Source organism: Oncorhynchus keta, unplaced genomic scaffold, assembly GCF_023373465.1.
Source record: "Oncorhynchus keta strain PuntledgeMale-10-30-2019 unplaced genomic scaffold, Oket_V2 Un_scaffold_6322_pilon_pilon, whole genome shotgun sequence".
NCBI classification, from domain to species: domain Eukaryota; kingdom Metazoa; phylum Chordata; class Actinopteri; order Salmoniformes; family Salmonidae; genus Oncorhynchus; species Oncorhynchus keta.
Genome location: NW_026290979.1, coordinates 259,427 through 280,940, shown reverse-complemented (window position 1 = coordinate 280,940; position 21,514 = coordinate 259,427). Strand labels below are relative to the sequence as shown.

Below are 21,514 nucleotides of genomic sequence, written 5' to 3'. Positions count from 1 at the left end.
GTACGTGTGTGGCAACATCCAAACTTTTTTCCAACATATATGGTCAATAAATCCATTCCAGTAAGGCATTACATAAAGTATACAACATCCTGTTGAAACAAGGTTCGTATCGATCTATTGTTGAATGGACCAAAAGAGAAACAAATCTTTCCTACTGATGAGACAACAGGGTCAATAGAAGGTAGGCTCTGAGGGTCAGGTCTTGACACGTTTCTGAATAACAGAGCAACACCTGAGGGAATGGCATCTAAAACAATTGCAAAATCTTTAGGTGTTACAGGGACCTTGTAAAGTGATAAGAATTCCTTATAACTGAGTAAAAGACCAAACTCCATCCTGGTCTGTTTGGTCTGTTTTGCAAGTGTTCTGGAAGTCTCGCGATGCGCCTCTCGCTTTATAAACGCCGTGGCTATGACGTCTGGGTCCGAAAATGGTCTGCATAGCTAGTTGTTGTAATATATTTATAATATTGTAACGACCCTGGGTTTATAAGCGCGGAAATCGACTCTGCGGACTGCCGCATGAGCATGCGCGCCGGACCTCGGGCTCGAAGGTCGAGGATTCGAGACATGCTCCCCGCTGTTTCATTACACTGGTGTCAGACGTGATCGGACCTTGCATCCACGACAGTGCGTGTGCTTGGCCGGTGAGCGCGTTCCTGTAAGACGTGAGCGCGTTCCTGTAAGACGTGAGCGCGTTCCTGTAAGACGCGAGGACGCGCTCTTTGAAAGGAGGGAGTAGTGTTACGACCCTGGGTTTATAAGCGCGGAAATCGATTCTGCCGCATGAGCATTCTTTTGCGGCACAGTCGATAGTGCGCGCCGGACCTAGGGCTCGAAGGTCGTGGGTTCGGGACCTAGGGCTCGAAGGTCGTGGGTTCGGGACCTAGGGCTCGAAGGTCGTGGGTTCGGGACCTAGGGCTCGAAGGTCGTGGGTTCGAGACCTGCTCCCTGCTGTTTCATTACAATATTTTAAAAAACATGAGCTGACGCACACCCAGAATAATAGTTTGTGTGGAGATGCTGACAAACGGCGAATAATCTATAAACTATCAAGACAAAGAAAGTCGCACACTCCATGTATAATCTCCCAGCAATTTAATGGGTATTTACCAACGTGTCGGCATCACTGTGCCTGAAATACCCATTAAATTACTGGGATATTATACATGGAATGTGTGACTTTCTTTATTTTGATAGTTTATAGTTTATTCGCCGTTAGTCAGCATCACACAAACTATTATTCTGGGTGTGCGTCAGCTCGTTTTTTTAATGTAATATATTTTTAAGACAGCAGAGGGGGACAGAATGCACATCAACACTATGACTAAATAAACAGACCATATCAACCGAGCACAGAGCTCATCATCCGTACACGTTCTGCTATAATAGTAATAAAAAAACATTATCTGCTGTAATTTGCACTCACTGCAGGCATTGCAATGCTCACTTTAGGAATGATTAACGAGAGCAGGTCCATAGGGTGACTACAGGGTGTGAGACGACTGACTCATACTTCACGTTTAACGGCCATGTCAACTGCAAGATAGTGTATGTGAAGGAGATCCTTTTTTTAGGCCTATACACAACATAGACCTACACCAAACAGCTGGTCAGACCATTATGGTACAGACTTCCCACTCAATCCAGGTCTCTGCAGATTGACATTTTCTTTAAAATGAACATTTATTTGCCTTTGATATTTTATCTTGGCAAGGTTGGGGAGTGACTGTTTACATAATCAGTTACATTTAAACCTATTACAGAAAACTGTAATTAATCAGTTTTGTTACCAGCAAACATATTGTATCCAGATTACAGATACCTTTGAAAAACTAGATGATTACTTATTGAATTAATTTCCAATTCAGAAAGGAATGTAGGCTATATAATACATTTATGTAGGCTATATAAGGAATTTAATTGGGTGCTATTTTTCGGCCCCTAGGTTTGTTAGTGTGGTGCTACAGTGAAAAAATATGTCCAAATTCCCTGCAAAGACTGGGGAGCTAAAGCCGCTGAACAGCTGGATGCATGGGCTATACAGGGCAGCGAGAGGGGAACCCTACAACCCTCCTCACACCTGTTGCCTTTACCAGCTGAGGCCACTGGCTGAGCCAAGCCAGGCCTAGAGTTTGGTTTGTCCCCAACGGTGGGGCTGGAGGCAGGGACAGGAGCTGTCACTGCCAGAGATAGGGGCTGGGAATGACAGTTGCCTCTTGTTGGATTAGGTTGCAGTTGAACCCCAGTTGGCCACCTCAGACAGTGAGGACTCTCTTTGTCAGGCTGGTGCCTCCAGGCTGTTTGTGGATCCGCTGTGTATTTGCTTGTCGCTCTCAGGAAGAAGAAAAAAATATCTGCAAGATTCCACTTTGTCTTCAGAACATTTCTAATAACTGCTTTGGGTGGTCTTTGTGGAACTCTGCATTATGACTGCGTGGTTGACATGAATGTTCTGAATTTCTGAAGAAACTGTAGAATACACTTTTAGGGCTAGTGTAACAGTATAACTTAAGACCGTCCCCTCGCCCATACCCGGGCACAAACCAGGGACCCTCTGCACACATCAACAACAGTCACCCACGAAGCATCGTTACTCATCGCTCCACAAAAGCCGCGGCTCTTGCAGAGCAAGGGGAACTACTACTTCAAGGTCTCAGAGCAAGTGACGTCACCGAATGAAACACTATTTTGTGCGCACCACCGCTAACTAAGCTAGCGTTTCACATCCGTTACACGAGGATTGTGCTTTGTCTAAGTTTAGGCTCCGTGGTGAATGTATTTACTTAGTCTTGGGTACACCACTGAATCTATTTTTATAGATCTCTTCTTGTCTATGACATGCTAATCATTAACGCAAACAGCAGAGACACAGTTATTAAGGATGAGCTGTAAGTCTAATTAGACAGATGGGTTGTATATATTCAGTCTTATTAAGTTCAATCTCCTTACCTCAAGACAGTGGATCGCCACACTATGATTCAGGGGCTTTCAGCTCCAATCCAAGAGGGACACAATGCTGGATCCTACTGTTCTCCTATCGTCATTTGATATGGGATGAAGTGTCAGGTGACATGGTAATCTTGCACATCATGAATTAGTTAGTTATGTTGATCTAGGCCTATAAAGTGTTTAGTAGAGTTAAGCAGCATTACATTGTGTCCTTTGAGTGAGGACAAGACTTGAAGGCCCCCTATAGCCTGGTCATTGCTGTTTAGAAATGAATGAGACTAGGTGTTGTTGATGATACATTTCCCCTACAGGACAACCTCCTTTAGCTGGCAGTGCCCAGCACATGGATGATCGGTCAAAAACTCAACCAAATCAGACTTAGCCAGGCTATACTCCGAGATTTTATTTCAAGTGTCAGACCAGATGAGGCAAGCAGATGGTTCTGTCATTTTCCAAATATATGTGAAAACAGGCTGGACAACTATGAAGCCATTTGACCAGCTGACAGGAGACTAATCTTTGCCACCAGGAGAAGGCAAACTTTTTAAAGTCGGTTAACCCATTCAACACTAAGTCCATAAAACACTTCCTTTGTCCAATATCAAGCAGTGCAACTGTTATGTCAGCTGGAATGCATGATGAAAATAGACATTGGTTAAAGGGAATTGTTATTTCATGTTGCCTCACTTTAGTTTGGTGTAGGGAATCTGCAGAATCTTCGACAGTTGATTTGTGAATGGCTTGTTATGCTTCATGCAGTTCCTGACAGCTGGACAGAGCAAGATGTCTGAGACAAACATGAACAGTTGCTATGGCAATCATATTGTCCATGTTCCTATACTGTTGTGTTATTGGAAGGCAGCATGTCAGATGTTTGTACATTTATGTCTTTGCCTTTCATTGGTGTATCTGCAGTGGTGTATGAGGAGATACGTTGAGTTGATATTAATGATATCATGCAGAAAGAGTGGGCTTCAAGATTTATTTTGTTTTGTTCCCTGAGACCATGTCCAAAACAAGCCCAATTGCAAGCCCACATGTTTCTTTAGGAGAGAATACCATTTCAGAGTATTTCCAACCCCTGAAACCGTTCTTTCCCTGCAGTGCCTCACGTGCTGCGAAGTTGATCACTGTGGTAATGGCAGCCATTGATAGTTGTCAATGTTACTCATTTTAGCAGTTTCCATTATGTACACTGAATTCCAAATCAGGAACCATCCACAACATGTTCTATAGAAGGACCTTTTGAGAAAGAAGGCAGTTTCCTTGGTAACTTGCATATCAATGATCCCTCCTCCAATGAATACCTTGGAGGAAGATACAGTTGGTGACCATCAACAGATTTGTGGATTATTGTACAGTATGACCCGAAGAAGACAACACACATTATTTTACACAACACTTTCCTCTTGAGTTATTGCTTTACTGGTGAAGTTTTATTTAAAAAAACAAGTGTCAACATTTTGCTGGAATTTCGAAATACAAAAAAGTATGAACATCTCTATAACATGTCACAGTTGTAAACCTAGAAAGAAATCAGCCAAACATTCACAACTGTACTGAACAAACATGAGAATGGATTTGGAGAACAAGTGACGAATAGTCCCATTGGAATAGAAATAGATGATAAATATTATGAAACACCTTTAGACAAGCTTCGGAAATATTTTTCTTCTGTATGTATAATCCTTGAACGCATATCAGTATGGACAATTTTGAATTTAATGACGTTTCTGTATTACTTGTCTTGAAGCATATGACTTTAAACAGGCACCGACATTGCAATTTCGTCTGCCATTCATTTGAATGATAAAACAGTTTATGAGAATAAGAATATAATGTTATTTTGGGAAGAGAATATTTTTGTCTTGACCACTGCATCTCTAAATCCTACGCATGAGTGGACCTGTTGCCCATTATATACATGTTGACAGCTGCCACATTGTGAACGCGCTTTTCATTGGGCGCGCGCAGCTCGACTATCGATTCGTCTCGTCTAGCTCAATGGCATCAACTCAGAAACATTTTCACACAGGGTAGACAGAGCAGAGGGACGTGTTGGAGACAGACAGAACGGGAAGATCTTTCGGGAAATAGGGCTAACGTACGCCCTTTCAGAGATGGGCTTTCTCGCCCAAAGAGGCAAGAGAATAACTTGAACTGCATAGTTACATCCTGGGCTAAATTGGTGTCATTGAACCTTTATATGCTCAAGTTATTTGAAGTTTAAAATGTGGGAGATGGGGGTGTTGTCGAGAGCGAGGTCTCCCCTCCTGTTGTCCAGGACAAGATGGCAGCAGTGCAGGCAAACTCTGCATGGTATGGGTATATAGCTAAGTCCACAACATGTTCAGAGAAGCCCTGGATTCTACGTATTGGTACTCTATAAGAAGGTAAGCAGTCAGTTCTATTTTCTTTGATGTTATTTGGAAGGATAAACATGTAGAAAAGGATTTGGCACATTTTTATCATTACAATTATTAGTTGTATCTACCGTTAGCGATATAAACACATGAAGGCAAGCCAGCTAGGAAGCTATAGTAGGTTGTATTTCTGGTGTACGCTGGGAATTTGATTTGTCTGTTATAGTTAGTGCTTTTTTTGTTAGCTACGGAAGCTATTTAGAAGTTTGTCGACAGGAAGCCGATCCAACGGTACTAGTTAACTGTTGGCTAGCAAGTAAGTGTTGACATGTTCATCAATGTAAAATTAGCCGATAGCTCCAATACTTGTCAGAATATTGACAAGTTCACCATTTGGTAATACCTGTAACGTTTACATGTCATTTGAATACCGTAGTAGCTAGCTAGTTAAATCACATCAGGTGTTATTTAAACAGGGCTGTCTCTCTGTGTGAGATTAGGCTAACAATGCATCTTCAAGGTGTTTTTCTAATACAGCCAGTTGGTTTCAGACAGTCAGCTATCTAGTTTCACCCACAGCAACCCCCTCATTAACGTCACCAGCCTTTTGCTGTTTCCAAGCACGGAATTATCTCATGCAGAAGTAGTCAACAGGGTATCGTCACGTCTGCCATTTAAGAACAGAGCAGATCAGGGACCAATTTATATTCACTGTCACTGGGAAAATCCGAGGTTGAAATAGATGTGTGTGGGATTAGCATACATGGTAAATTGCAGTTATTTCCTCACTCAGTTTGTTCCCCCTCCTCCAACCCTCTCCTGTACCCGGCTCTATGCCACCTTCAAAACAACCAACCCACTCCTGTACCCGGCTCTATGCCACCTTCAAAACAACCAACCCACTCCTGTACCCGGCTCTATGCCACCTTCAAAACAACCAACCCACTCCTGTACCCGGCTCTATGCCACCTTCAAAACAACCAACCCTCTCCTGTACCCGGCTCAATGCCACCTTCAAAACAACCAACCCTCTCCTGTACCCGGCTCTATGCCACCTTCAAAACAACCAACCCTCCCTCTCCTGTACCCGGCTCTATGCCACCTTCAAAACAACCAACCCACTCCTGTACCCGGCTCTATGCCACCTTCAAAACAACCAACCCTCTCCTGTACCCGGCTCAATGCCACCTTCAAAACAACCAACCCTCTCCTGTACCCGGCTCTATGCCACCTTCAAAACAACCAACCCTCTCCTGTACCCGGCTCTATGCCACCTTCAAAACAACCAACCCACTCCTGTACCCGGCTCTATGCCACCTTCAAAACAACCAACCCACTCCTGTACCCGGCTCTATGCCACCTTCAAAACAACCAACCCACTCCTGTACACGGCTCTATGCCACCTTCAAAACAACCAACCCTCTCCTGTACCCGGCTCTATGCCACCTTCAAAACAACCAACCCTCTCCTGTACCCGGCTCTATGCCACCTTCAAAACAACCAACCCACTCCTGTACCCGGCTCTATGCCACCTTCAAAACAACCAACCCTCTCCTGTACCCGGCTCTATGCCACCTTCAAAACAACCAACCCTCTCCTGTACCCGGCTCTATGCCACATTTACATTACATTTACATTTAAGTCATTTAGCAGACGCTCTTATCCAGAGCGACTTACAAATTGGTGCATACACCTTATGACAACCAGTGGAACAGCCACTTGCATCTAAATCTTGTTGGGGGAGAAGGGGGGGTGAGAAGGATTACTTACCCTTACTTACCCTATCCTAGGTATTCCTTGAAGAGGTGGGGTTTCAGGTGTCTCCGGAAGGTGGTGATTGACTCCGCTGTCCTGGCGTCGTGAGGGAGTTTGTTCCACCATTGGGGGCCAGAGCAGCGAACAGTTTTGACTGGGCTGAGCGGGAACTGTACTTCCTCAGTGGTAGGGAGGCGAGCAGGCCAGAGGTGGATGAACGCAGTGCCCTTGTTTGGGTGTAGGGCCTGATCAGAGCCTGGAGGTACTGAGGTGCCGTTCCCCTCACAGCTCCGTGGCGAGCACCATGGTCTTGTAGCGGATGCGAGCTTCAACTGGAAGCCAGTGGAGAGAGCGGAGGAGCGGGGTGACGTGAGAGAACTTGGGAAGGTTGAACACCAGACGGGCTGCGGCGTTCTGGATGAGTTGTAGGGGTTTAATGGCACAGGCAGGGAGCCCAGCCAACAGCGAGTTGCAGTAATCAAGACGGGAGATGACAAGTGCCTGGATTAGGACCTGCGCCGCTTCCTGTGTGAGGCAGGGTCGTACTCTGCGGATGTTGTAGAGCATGAACCTACAGGAACGGGACACCGCCTTGATGTTAGTTGAGAACGTCAGGGTGTTGTCCAGGATCACGCCAAGGTTCTTAGCGCTCTGGGAGGAGGACACAATGGAGTTGTCAACCGTGATGGCGAGATCATGGAACGGGCAGTCCTTCCCCGGGAGGAAGAGGAGCTCCGTCTTGCTGAGATTCAGCTTGAGGTGGTGATCCGTCATCCACACTGATATGTCTGCCAGACATGCAGAGATGCGATTCGCCACCTGGTCATCAGAAGGGGGAAAGGAGAAGATTAATTGTGTGTCGTCTGCATAGCAATGATAGGAGAGACCATGTGAGGTTATGACAGAGCCAAGTGACTTGGTGTATAGCGAGAATAAGAGAGGGCCTAGAACAGAGCCCTGGGGACACCAGTGGTGAGAGCGCATGGTGAGGAGACAGATTCTCGCCACGCCACCTGGTAGGAGCGACCTGTCAGGTAGGACGCAATCCAAGCGTGGGCCGCGCCGGAGATGCCCAACTCGGAGAGGGTGGAGAGGAGGATCTGATGGTTCACAGTATCGAAGGCAGCCGATAGGTCTAGAAGGATGAGAGCAGAGGAGAGAGAGTTAGCTTTAGCAGTGCGGAGCGCCTCCGTGATACAGAGAAGAGCAGTCTCAGTTGAATGACTAGTCTTGAAACCTGACTGATTTGGATCAAGAAGGTCATTCTGAGAGAGATAGCGGTAGAGCTGGCCAAGGACGGCACGCTCAAGAGTTTTGGAGAGAAAAGAGAGAAGGGATACTGGTCTGTAGTTGTTGACATCGGAGGGATCGAGTGTAGGTTTTTTCAGAAGGGGTGCAACTCTCGCTCTCTTGAAGACGGGAGGGACGTAGCCAGTGGTCAGGGATGAGTTGATGAGCGAGGTGAGGTAAGGGAGAAGGTCTCCGGAAATGGTCTGGAGAAGAGAGGAGGGGATAGGGTCAAGCGGGCAGGTTGTTGGGCGGCCGGCCGTCACAAGACGCGAGATTTCATCTGGAGAGAGAGGGGAGAAAGAGGTCAGAGCATAGGGTAGGGCAGTGTGAGCAGAACCAGCGGTGTCGTTTGACTTAGCAAACGAGGATCGGATGTCATCGACCTTCTTTTCAAAATGGTTGACGAAGTCATCTGCAGAGAGGGAGGAGGGAGGGGGGGGGGGGGAGGATTCAGGAGGGAGGAGAAGGTGGCAAAGAGCTTCCTAGGGTTAGAGGCAGATGCTTGGAATTTAGAATGGTAGAAAGTGGCTTTAGCAGCAGAGACAGAGGAGGAAAATGTAGAGAGGAGGGAGTGAAAGGCCACCTTCAAAACAACCAACCCACTCCTGTACCCGGCTCTATGCCACCTTCAAAACAACCAACCCACTCCTGTACCCGGCTCTATGCCACCTTCAAAACAACCAACCCTCTTCCCCCAAAAACATCATGATAGATGTTTCTTGATCCTGTGACACACATTCTGAAAAATGACCACTTCAATGACCATTCTTGTTTCATGGCCTAGCATTCTTCTGCCTACTTTACATTGATCCTGCCAGTCTGACATCTTTATCTGTTCTTGTCTCAGTCTGACGTTTAAACTCACCACCACTCCCCTTGTAAAAACACAAACATCTCGGTTGAAGGGGCTCTGCTCTGTGACTTCCTTGCCAGCACTTTATTTGTGCTAAGAGAGAAACTAATGAAGGAACTAAACCCAGGCCTGTTGGTAGTGTAAGAGGCATTGGGTGGAGGCTGAATGCTCTTGGCATGGTTTGAGCCAGCCAACCTTTTCTGGGGAGAGTGATAGCTTGAGAGTTTGGACAGGGTGCCCGAACAGTCTTCTTGTCTCTGAGTGAAGTGTTCTCACAATGTGCTATTTCATGCAACAACAAGAGCTAATGAATACCCAGATGAATCATTTAAGGTGATTAGTGTGTTTGGCAACATTAGCCGTTGCTATAAGCCCTGCTGACACATACTTACTCTACCACCTACTGCGTGCCCCCCAATAAGTCCAAATCAAATTTGTTTCTTTATTTTATTACTCTGAAAGCAGTTCAGGAGTGGATGCACAACTATCAGGAGAGTGAGAAGGGGATGATGCCTTGCTCACCATCTCGTGGTCTCCTGATTTGAAGCAGCATACTTGATTAAGTTGTGGTACTCGTGATCTTGCGTTGAGTGTGCTTGTTCAACCCCGCCCCTCTAACCCCCCCTTGGGCATTAATGCATGAAGGCTGTTGTTTTTTTTACCCTGAGCTCATTCTGGTATGAAGTCAAACAGTGGCTTAAGGAAGTAGACACATGGTGTGGACACAGGGCAGCCTGTCTTCAAATCAACGTTTATTGGTCGCGTACGCAGATTTGCAGATGTTATCGCAGTCCAATGCTTGTTTCTAGCTCCAACAGTGCAGTAATACCTAGCAATAAAATAAACCATACACACACAATCCAGAAACATGAAGAAATATCAGAATGAGAAATGTCAGAGCCCGGAATATAATATATAGGCCTATACATATTATGGATGGATAGATAGTTATAGTGTATTCAGACCCCTTGACTTTTCCCACATTTTCTTATGTTTCAGCCTTATTCTAAAATGGATTAAATGTTTTTTCCCCCTTCAGATCTACACACAATGCTCCATAATGACAAGACAAGAACAGTTTTTAAAGATTTTTTTGCAATAAATAAATTACTGAAATATCACATTTACTTAAGTATTCAGACCCTTTAATCAGTACTTCGTTGAAGCGCCTTTGGCAGCGATTACAGCCTCAAGTCTCGTTGGGTATGACGCTACAAGCTTGGTCAGAGTGACCATCGGGTTCTTGTGACCTCCCTGACCAAAGCCCTTCTCCCCGGGTTGCCAGCTCTAAGAAGAGTCTTGGTGGTTCCAAACTTGTTCCATTTAAGAATGATGGAGGCCACTGTGTTCTTGTATGCAGCATTGAAGGTACCCATTTGTTTTGTTACCCTTCCCCAGATCTCCGAGACAGGATTGCGACTGTCTCTGAGCTCTATGGATAATTCCGTTGACCTCATGGTTTGGTTTTTGCTTTGACATGCACTGTCATCTCTGGGTCCGTATATAGACAGGTGTTTGCCTTCCCAAATCATGTCCAATCAATTAAATTTACCACAGATGGACTCCAAGTTGTAGAAACATCTCAAGGATGATCAATGGAAACAGGATGCACCTGAGCTCAATTTCAAATCTCATAGCAAAGGGTCTGAATACTTATGTAAATAAGTTATTTGTTTTTATTTTTAGTAAATTAGCACTTTTTTTCCGCTTTGTCATTATGGAGTGTCGTGTGTAGATTGAGGGGGAAAATGAAATGTAATACATTTTAGAATAAGGCTGTAACGTAACAATGTGGGAAAAGGGAAGGGGTCTGAATACTTTCCGAAGAGTGTGTGTGTGGACAGTATATGAATAAAAGGTGTGTGTATAGTAGTAGTTATATAGGATGATCCATTACTAGAATACAGTATATACATATAAAGTAAGTAAACATTTATTAAAATGACCAGTTTTCAATGACTCTATGTACATAGGGCAGCAGTCTCTAATGTGCAAGCTAGAGTAACAGGTGGTCGTCACTGTTCTAGCCAGCTAAGGTTTAGGATCGGGTACTGGGCGGAGGCTGGCTCGTGGTGACTGTTTAACAGTCTAATGGCCTGGAGATAGAATGGGGATTCTCATGAAACCGGTTTTAAACATGTCTGTAGGCAATTGAGTTACAAAACCATGATGCATCTGCAAAAATCAACTATCATTTTCAGGACTAAGATGCCTAGTTTTTAACAATGTGTCTTTTAAATACATTTTTACATTTTCGCATTAATTTTGTACATTTTCACGCCAAATGATCATTACTGAAGTGCGTACGGATAACATTTTTGGTCAATTTTTTACAATTTTATTTTAGAAAATTCTAACTTATGTAAATAAACAATGTTTTGCTGTAAATCATAAAAATGGTATACTAATTAAAGGTGGCATTAAACTATAATAATTATTACGTACAAACACAGTGGACATGTCTCATTCCAAAACACTTTTTGATGTTCCTGTAAAAATTCCAATCAGTTGTTAAATAAATGTTTATTCACCCATGATGCATCATCTAGAGGACTATTAGAAGTGAAGTTAATTAATTTGCTTATATTCCTCCAGAATGATGTTTTTATTCTCAAACACCCCCTTTACCCTACTTGGCTTTCTCATTACCGAAATGGCTAAAAAGCTCAAATTGGTGAGGTCAAATAAAAAAAATTATGAATTAAATATTTGTATTTTCAGTGTTTGTTTTAACTCTGGCCTTTTTTAAGGGAGCAATGTTAAAACATATTAGAAATTGATTTGTTTATACTTTTTTGGACTCTTGCGTTAAGATAATTTTGTATAAATTGTGGTAAAAGACATCTGATCCAAAAACAATAATTATGAAATAGATAAGTACAGATCCTAATCTGTGATCAAAGAGGACATTTTGTATAAAGAAAATGTGGGTCAAATGTCAGTTTCGTGAGAATGATCCAGAAGTTGTTTCTCGGCCCGACCTTTCATGCACCTGTATTGTCTACGGCTTCTATATGTTAGCGGGGTGAATAGGCCGTGGCTCGGGTGGCTGAGGTACTTGATGATCTTCTTGGCCTTCCTGTGATACCGATTGCTTTAGATGTCCTGGAGGGCAGACCGTGTGGCCCCAGTGATGCGTTGGTGATGATGCGTACAGCCTAACAAGATGTTCTCGATGGTTCATCTGTGGAAGTTCGTGAGGCTCTTAGGGGCTAAATCAAATTTCTTTCGTCTCCTGAAGTTGAAAAGGTGCTGTGTGAAGTGACCATTTCAGGTTGTCCGTGATGTGCACTCAGAGAAATTTTAAACTTTTGACCCTCTCCGTGGATGGAGGCGTGTTCTCACCACTGTCTCCTGTAGTTCATGATCAGCTTTTGAGGTAGAGGTTTATTTTCCTGGCACCACTCTGCCAGAGTTCTCACATCCTCCCTGTAGGCTCTCCATCATTGTTGGTAATCAAGTCTACCACTGTTGTGTCGTCAGCAAACTTGATGATTGAGTTGGATGTGAGTGACCACGCTGTCATGAGTAAAGCAGGAGGCTGAGCGTGTTGAGGATCAGCCTGGCGGAGGTGTTGTTGCCTACCTTCACCACTTGGAGTTGGCCCGTCAGGAAGTCCAGGACCCAGTTGCACACGGAGAGGTTCAGACCCAGGGCTCTGAGCTTAGTGATGAGCTTGGAGGGTTATGGTGTTGAAGGCTGAGCTGTAGTCGATGAACAGAATCCTTACGTAGGTATTCCTCTTGTCCAGGTGGGATAGGGCAGTGTGCAGTGCAACAGAGATTGTGTCGTCCATGGATATGTTGAGGCAAAATGTGAATTGTAATGGGTCTAAGGTGGCTGGTGAGGTGGAGGTGATATGTGAATTGTAATGGGTCTAAGGTGGCTGGTGAGGTGGAGGTGATATGTGAATTGTAGTGGTTCTAAGGTGGCTGTGGAGGTGATATGTGAATTGTAATGGGTCTAAGGTGGCTGGTGAGGTGGAGTTCATATGGTCCTTAATGCATACAGAAGCTCCACACCCATCAGTGTCAACATAAGCTGCTGTAGGTTGAGTGTTTGACTGTTCTCTCCCGTTGAGGCAGATTTCTACTGGTCCAGTGTGTCACCGCCCTGTATTGACCTACCCTGCACTCAATTTGTTGGTCTCCCTTGTCTCTAAGTGAGGCACGCTGTACACAGTTTGTTGGTCTCCCTTGTCTCTAAGTGAGGCACGCTGTACACAGTTTGTTGGTCTCCCTTGTCTCTAAGTGAGGCATGCTGTACACAGTTTGTTGGTCTGCCTTGTCTCTAAGTGAGGCACGCTGTACACAGTTTGTTGGTCTCCCTTGTCTCTAAGTGAGGCACGCTGTACACAGTTTGTTGGTCTCCCTTGTCTCTAAGTGAGGCACGCTGTACACAGTTTGTTGGTCTCCCTTGTCTCCAAGTGAGGCACGCTGTACACAGTTTGTTGGTCTCCCTTGTCTCTAAGTGAGGCACGCTGTACACAGTTTGTTGGTCTCCCTTGTCTCTAAGTGAGGCACGCTGTGCACAGTTTGTTGCACTTCAGCTTTTGTTTATCCATTAGCGTTTATCAGCCAGTAGTAGTACATTTTGGAAGGGACTTACTGCTGTGTTTGTGCCACGTGACCACTCAAAACACGCCACGTCATTCTGCTGTGACTGTTGAATGTGACTGTCCATGCTATTGGATAAAGGCCTCTATGTTCTGGAGCACGGGACCTCATGACGCTTTATCTGTGCCCTTAAGGCTGTCTGTTTTAGCAGTCCTCCGCTCACAAGACAAGCCCATATGACCATCGTCTTTGAAGAGGCATAGGGCACATGTTGCCCAGATCCTTAGTGGTTCACTCCTAATTACTGAAGAGAGACAGAGTTTGAAAGTCTAGTAGTCCACTCAGACATTTATTTTAAATTCAAATGCAATACTTAAATTCTAATTTAAATTCAAAGAGGATAGATAACCCAACTGTGACCGATGGGCCTAAATAACCCAACTGTGACCGATGGGCCTAAATAACCCAACTGTGACCGATGGGCCTAAATAACCCAACTGTGACCGATGGGCCTAAATAACCCAACTGTGACCGATGGGCCTAAATAACCCAACTGTGACCGATGGGCCTAAATAACCCAACTGTGACCGATGGGCCTAAATAACCCAACTGTGACCGATGGGCCTAAATAACCCAACTGTGACCGATGGGCCTAAATAACCCAACTGTGACCGATGGGCCTAAATAACCCAACTGTGACCGATGGGCCTAAATAACCCAACTGACCGGGGCCTAAATAACCCAACTGTGACCGATGGGCCTAAATAACCCAACTGTGACCGATGGGCCTAAATAACCCAACTGTGACCGATGGGCCTAAATAACCCAACTGTGACCGATGGGCCTAAATAACCCAACTGTGACCGATGGGCCTAAATAACCCAACTGTGACCGATGGGCCTAAATAACCCAACTGTGACCGATGGGCCTAAATAACCCAACTGTGACCGATGGGCCTAAATAACCCAACTGTGACCGATGGGCCTAAACAACCCAACTGTGACCGATGGGCCTAAACAACCCAACTGTGACCGATGGGCCTAAACAACCCAACTGTGACCGATGGGCCTAAACAACCCAACTGTGACCGATGGGCCTAAACAACCCAACTGTGACCGATGGGCCTAAACAACCCAACTGTGACCGATGGGCCTAAACAACCCAACTGTGACCGATGGGCCTAAACAACCCAACTGTGACCGATGGGCCTAAATAAGCTGCAAGTGGTTGTGTAACAATCCGTAACCTATTAGTCGTTCTTCAGGTGTTCAATTTCAGGGTACACTAAGGATGCTGAGTAGTGTTGGGTTACTGCACCTGTGTCCGTGTGTTGGGCAGCCAGCCACTAAGCATCTGATGTTGCGTCAGCGGTGAGACGGACAGCCTCTGAGTCTCTGCTGTCTTGCCAGGGAGGACAGCAGATGGATGGTCTACAGGCAGGATAGTCTATCTGAGCATGTGTTGCTGACGACGTTACACCTCATCTGTTTTTGAATTGGAGCACCAAAATGAACCCCCCCCCATGGGTTGACTGGGTTTTACAAAGCTTTATGATTATGTGCTGAACTTGAGTCCTAGCCAAACATGGTTCTGAGGTGAGAAACTCATTTTTGCATTATGTTGAATTGGATTATAGGAACATAAGCAAAAGCAATGTCCAAAGTCTGATAGACGTCATGATAACATTTGCCCTTCAACCTACATGGGGAGGCCAGGGATATATTCTGGGAAGGTATCTGGGTGTCGTTCTCTAGTCACTCAGGGTTGAGATGCTGGACAGTTGTTGATGGACTATCCCCTGAGAGAGCATTTTCAGCTGAAATGTTCCTCTAGTCTTTTATGAGAGGAATTCTCTGAGACTCCTGCACTGTTTCTTTGCTTTCAGGCCCAGTATCTTATCTCCTTGATCCTGACAAGATGCCTAAAGCCCGAAGGCCTTTACTAATGAAACACCTCTTTTATATTGTTTTTTATTGCTTACCACATATAGAAAACGTAAATAAAGAAACACTTTATAAGATGGATCCAAATGTAGCCAACTTTTAGAGGAATTTGTTTGGTCTTGGGGTTCATTTATTTTCTAAGTGAAATTACAGCCTCGTTCCTGTTTTCTCTTCTGTTTGCTGCTGAAGTTTTTGGCCATTTTTTTTGTATCTTCCAAGGCACATACATTGAGGAGCCAGGGTTGGGCTAGGGCCAGGGGTGGGCCAGGGGTGGGCTAGAGCCAGGGTTGGGCTAGGGCCAGGGGTGGGCCAGGGGTGGGCTAGAGCCAGGGTTGGGCCAGGGGTGGGCCAGGGGTGGGCCAGGGGTGCCTGGCACCGCTTGACCTGTAGAGTTGGAGAACCAAATTGAGTTTTACTGTGTGGCAGAACTGTGTATTACACATTCTCTTCCCCAACCACCAGGTCCACTGACATTTTGGTTGTGCTTGCAATATAACTGGTGTGCGGGACAAGCTAGAGAGTTGTGCTTTGTAAAGGCCTAGATCCCCAAATGAATCAAACCTCAAAAAAGCCCATGTGGAGAACATCCCTTAGGGTAGGCTTTCTTAAAGTCGGGGTGTCTTTGCACCCTGTTACTGCCTCAATCCCAACTAAGCCTACTTACATGGCGATGTGTTTTCCACAATTAGTTTTAATCGTTTTTCCACCAGTATGGGCTGTTATAGTTCTCGCGCCCTGCTCCTTTTCACATCTCGGGCAAAACAGTTTCTTTCTCTCCCCTCACTGGGTTATTTGGTCTGAGGACAGGTGTGTTCTTTTTTATTTTTTTTCGACCCCTCAATTTAATGACCGCCTGGTTCAAAGGTCAACCATGTGCAATTACTTTGAGCTGAAGGCTGCTGAAAACCCCCAGCAGCTCTGAGTGATGTAACATGACGACGGGGGCGTATTGGGCTTCAGGAGGTAGTAATATCCTGGGCCCTGCAGCTGACACTCTGGAGGCTCTGCTAAATTAAAGAGCCTCCAGTCGTCATTTCTTTTCACCTTTATTTAACCAGGTAGGCAAGTTGAGAACACATTTACATTTAAGTCATTTAGCAGACGCTCTTATCCAGAGCGACTTACCAGGTAGGCAAGTTGAAAACACCTTTATTTAACCAGGTAGGCAAGTTGAAAACACCTTTATTTAACCAGGTAGGCAAGTTGAAAACACCTTTATTTAACCAGGTAGGCAAGTTGAAAACACCTTTATTTAACCAGGTAGGCAAGTTGAAAACACCTTTATTTAACCAGGTAGGCAAGTTGAAAACACCTTTATTTAACCAGGTAGGCAAGTTGAGAACACCTTTATTTAACCAGGTAGGCTAGTTGAGAACACCTTTATTTAACCAGGTAGGCAAGTTGAGAACAAGTTCTCATTTACAATTGTGACCTGGCCAAGATAAAGCAAAGCAGTTCGACACATACAACGACAGAGTTACACATGGAGTAAAACAAACATACAGTCAGTAATACAGTAGAAACAAGTCTATATACGATGTGAGCAAATGAGGTGAAATAAGGGAGGTAAAGGCAAAAAAAAGGCCATGGTGGCAAAGTAAATACAATATAGCAAGTAAAACACTGGAATGGTAGATTTGCAGTGGAAGAAATAAAAATAATGAGGTGCAATGGAACAAAATAAATAAATAAAATAAATTCAGTAGGGAAAGAGGTAGTTTGGGCTAAATTATAGGTGGGCTATGTACAGGTGCAGTAATCTGTGAGCTGCTCTGACAGCTGGTGCTTAAAGCTAGTGAGGGAGGTAAGTGTTTCCAGTTTCAGAGATTTTTGTAGTTCGTTCCAGTCATTTGCAGCAGAGAACTGGAAGGAGAGGCGGCCAAAGAAAGAATTGGTTTTGGGGGTGACCAGAGAGATATACCTGCTGGAGTGCGTGCTACATACAGGTGGGTGATGCTATGGTGACCAGCGAGCTGAGATAAAGGGGGACTTTACCTAGCAGGGTCTTATAGATGACATGGAGCCAATGGGTTTGGCAACGAGTATGAAGCGAGGGCCAGCCAACGAGAGCGTACAGGTCGCAATGGTGGGTAGTATATGGGGCTTTGGTGACAAAACAGATTGCACTGTGATTGACTGCATCCAATTTGTTGAGTAGGATATTGGAGGCTATTTTGTAAATGACATCGCCGAAGTCGAGGATTAGTAAGATGGTCAGTTTTACAAGGGTATGTTTGGCAGCATGAGTGAAGGATGCTTTGTTGCGAAATAGGAAGCCAATTCTAGATTTAACTTTCGATTGGAGATGTTTGATATGGGTCTGGAAGGAGAGTTTACAGTCTAACCAGACACCTAGGTATGTGTTGTCCACGTATTCTAAGTCAGAACCGAGTCATCAGTCGCGTTTTGTCCCAGAAGCCTTCACCACTGTTAAAGGGGGTAAGGGTGTTTAAGAACGGGAGTATACACTGTCCACTTATAGCTCCGCTAGCTTATCAGTTTGATGTTTCACACAAAAAGCCCATTTATAGGGAAAATGATCGCTGCTTGATAGCATTATTGTGTCTCAAAGGCCTGATTCTCGGTGCCCTGTTACCAAACGGCACCATAGGGTCTGATTGTGTAGAGCAGTCGGAGGAATAGGACAGGCCTTATCTGCCTGCTCAGAATAGGGGCTGGAGCGGTGGCTCACAGACCTACCGTTGTTAACAACACAGCCTGTGTGGTGCTTTCTGTTGAGCAGCTTTTCTAGAGGAGGCTGGGCCCTCCGCAGTGGTTTGTGACAGACAGCCCTGCATTTCCTGTGGTCGGACTTTACGCATGTTTTCTTCTCTTTTTAAATGTCTGCCGGTTTCTTGAAGAAGGATTCTGGAAACTTTTGTCTGAGTAAGCGGAAGCCAGGGGATTGGAGCAGTTAGCCCGAGTGCAGCCAAGGATTGCTGTGTTTTTCCACCACATGGTCTCATTCAGACCGGGGAGACTGGAGGCTTGGCTGCTCATGTGAAACGGTCAGTACTTGGTCTAAACTGACGACGCAGGCGACATCATTTAACACAACTCTGTCAGCTGAGAGGGATTTTACCATCAGTCTATATCAGGCCCAGTGATTGACAGTTCGGCATTAAACTTTGGGATATTTTTTGCTTTTCTTCCTTTACTTTCTTTTAATCTCAACAGATCCACTGTTCTGCCACAGGGGTTGAGAGTTGTTTTGAGGAGCCCGGTTGTGTTTCCTATGTTCCGTGTTTTGTTTTCAAGCAGAACAGCTATTTGGCCTCTCGCTCCCTCTGTTCCTCTCCCAGTCACTGGTGTTGGTCAGACAGACACTGGGATGGCCGCTGGGTTAATATTGGCACAGTGTGGGCTGCTAATCAGGCCAGTAAACTGGACACCACCCTTCCTGGAGCGCTATCCATCTTGCACCAGAGCTACTCCCTCAGGCTCCAGAGCAGTCCAGTCTCACCCTCCTCCTAGCATCTGTTTGTTTTCTCTTTCGTCCTTCGTCCACTAATTGTCTGCCACAGTCAGCAACAGGGCGCAGGGAGTCAAATGTTCTTTTGAGAAATGGAGAGGTTTTTTCTTCTCGTTTTCTTCCAGAAAGCACCACCGACCTGTCTGCTCCTGCCCCGGGGGGCTAAATGAGGAGAGCAGCATCATTTCCTGTAAGCTAGCGCTCTCCTGCCTGAGATCGATGTGATGGCCTATGTAATACTCAGTGGGCCTGTGCAGTCACCTAACCCCTGCAGGTTATGACTAGCCTCTCCCTTCTTGGCAGAGCAGAAATCATGTATAGTATGGCGGTAGTTTGTCGATGGCTGGATTTGAATGAGGAAGGAGGGGTAAAGGTTGGTTAACATTTTAGATAACCTTATCTGTATCTGGGTTTGCCTGTGTCAGTTGCTGAGTTCTAACGTCATCGGCTGGCTATACAGAACATTAGGAGAGTGGAGCGGCCAGTATTGATGTGTTGCTGATTACTGGGCGATTTGGTTGTTTTCCATACTGTAGGAACAGCAGGACATGGTGCACACAATGATGAGTGTTCTCTGTGGTGACACGGCACAACTGCTGAGAGCTCAATGTTCTTCTCTTTGGACCAAGCTGGTTTCTGCCATTCATGACAAGCAACAACCAGAGTTGGGTTGAATTCCATGTGCGTTAATTTCAATTCAGGAATTTAATAGAGCGTTCCTTTGGGACATTTCCGTAATGTAAAGGCCAAACAGGGAATATTTGAATTGGATTTGAAATGGCCTATTCAAAATGGAATTGCCTCTACTTTTGTTTGATGACCTGTCTTAATTCCATGACTGAAAGCCTTGTTGTGGTGCCAACTGATGTGAAACCGTCATTCAAAACTAAACACATCCCTTTGAGTTACTTAATTACGTAATCATTGATTCCACTGTTAGGAACTGGGTTAGTCTCAACTTGTAGGCCTCCGGGACCAAAAGCCATTTCCTGTTCTCACCCTACCACTCCAGTTTGAGCTTGTTCTGAACACTATGTTGATGGAGAAGGGTTACTTGGTCTTATTCTGACCAACCTTACCCTAATCTGTGCCTCATCACATTAGTGCACATGTGTCAAACTCATTCCACAGTGGGCCTAATATTTAGGGGTTTTCCCTCATTTGTACTTGATTTTGATGGATTAATGCCACTATTTAGTTAGTCTGTCTAGGTCTTAATTGAAAGGGAACACTAGGCCCTCCGTGGAATGAGTTTGACACCCCTGCATTAGTGACTGGAAGATAGCAGCACACTATTATTAACAATATTTTGTTAAGCTCTTATTTTGAAAATTCCCTCTCCGATTGGCCTGCTAGCAAGGCCAACCTCTGAATAAAGCTAAAGCCTAAAAGGTGTGTGTAGAAAAGCTGAAACGACAAGTAGTCCAGAAGCTACCCAGTGTTGCCTGCCTAGTCAGTCTAGCGAGTCAGGAATTGGCAGGCTCCCCTTTCTGCGAGCACGTGATTGTAGCCTGTTGAATAGTGCGCACTTCTGAAGTTCCCTTTTGCTTTGCACTGCTGCTGCTGAGCACAACCCGGGCAGACTGTATACTGTAGTTCTCCACCGTCCTCCTAATAACTCCCATGGAGGGAATGATCAGGGTGTGTCTCACTGAACTTCAGAGAGAGGACCACATCTCCTAACATGGAGGAGAATGAGAGTGAAGATGGGTAGGCAGTGACTAGGAACGTTAGTTCTGATTCTTGTTCCTGCTATCGTTGAAAAGTTGGGGACTTGAGAGCGAGGTGTTTGTTCTCTCATTTGGCACCTGTAATTATAGCTCCTTCCACTAAATCTGGAAGGTGTAATTTGGGAACAATTATTTTCTTCTCATTTTGGAGAGGTGCTGTCTACTCGACAGTGTGCCCCTGTGTGGGACTCACCACCCACAGTCTTGTTATTTGTGAGACGGGTTGTCTTTTGGAAGCTCTAGCAGTCTAGCGACGGGGCTTTGGGACGAGCATGCTCTGCATCTAAATCTGTCAAGGTGAATGCACCGTTGATTTCTAGTCAAAGAGCCAACAGGGAAGAGACACTTTGATGTCACTGGACGGGCTCCAGATGAAAGGAAGTAGGTTGTGGGCTCACCAGGCAGGGCACACGGACAGCTATTCTGATAAGGTCACTGTGCCAGGGCGCCCTGCCACCCGCCACAGCTGCCACCTCTCTTTAGACCCCCCAAAACAAAAAAAAAAAAAAATCCCACAGAATATGAATAAAAACGTATCACGTTATCCTAGTCCCTCACTAGCCCAAGCCCGAAGACCTCAGCCAATCTCCAAATATTTTCC

The 21,514-nt window shown here is 45.2% G+C and overlaps 1 protein-coding gene across 7 annotated transcripts in view; it reads left to right on the top strand.

Annotated features, from left to right (window-relative positions):
* Window positions 1-4,975: 4,975 nt before the first annotated feature.
* hipk3b (homeodomain interacting protein kinase 3b) overlaps window positions 4,976-21,514 on the top strand; it is a 122,614-nt gene continuing 106,075 nt past the window's right edge. For all 7 annotated transcript variants that reach the window (XR_008134226.1, XR_008134225.1, XR_008134224.1 and 4 more), the window contains exon 1: window positions 4,976-5,344. The gene's annotated coding sequence lies outside the window, so the exon portion shown is untranslated. The remainder of the gene's footprint in view (window positions 5,345-21,514) is intronic.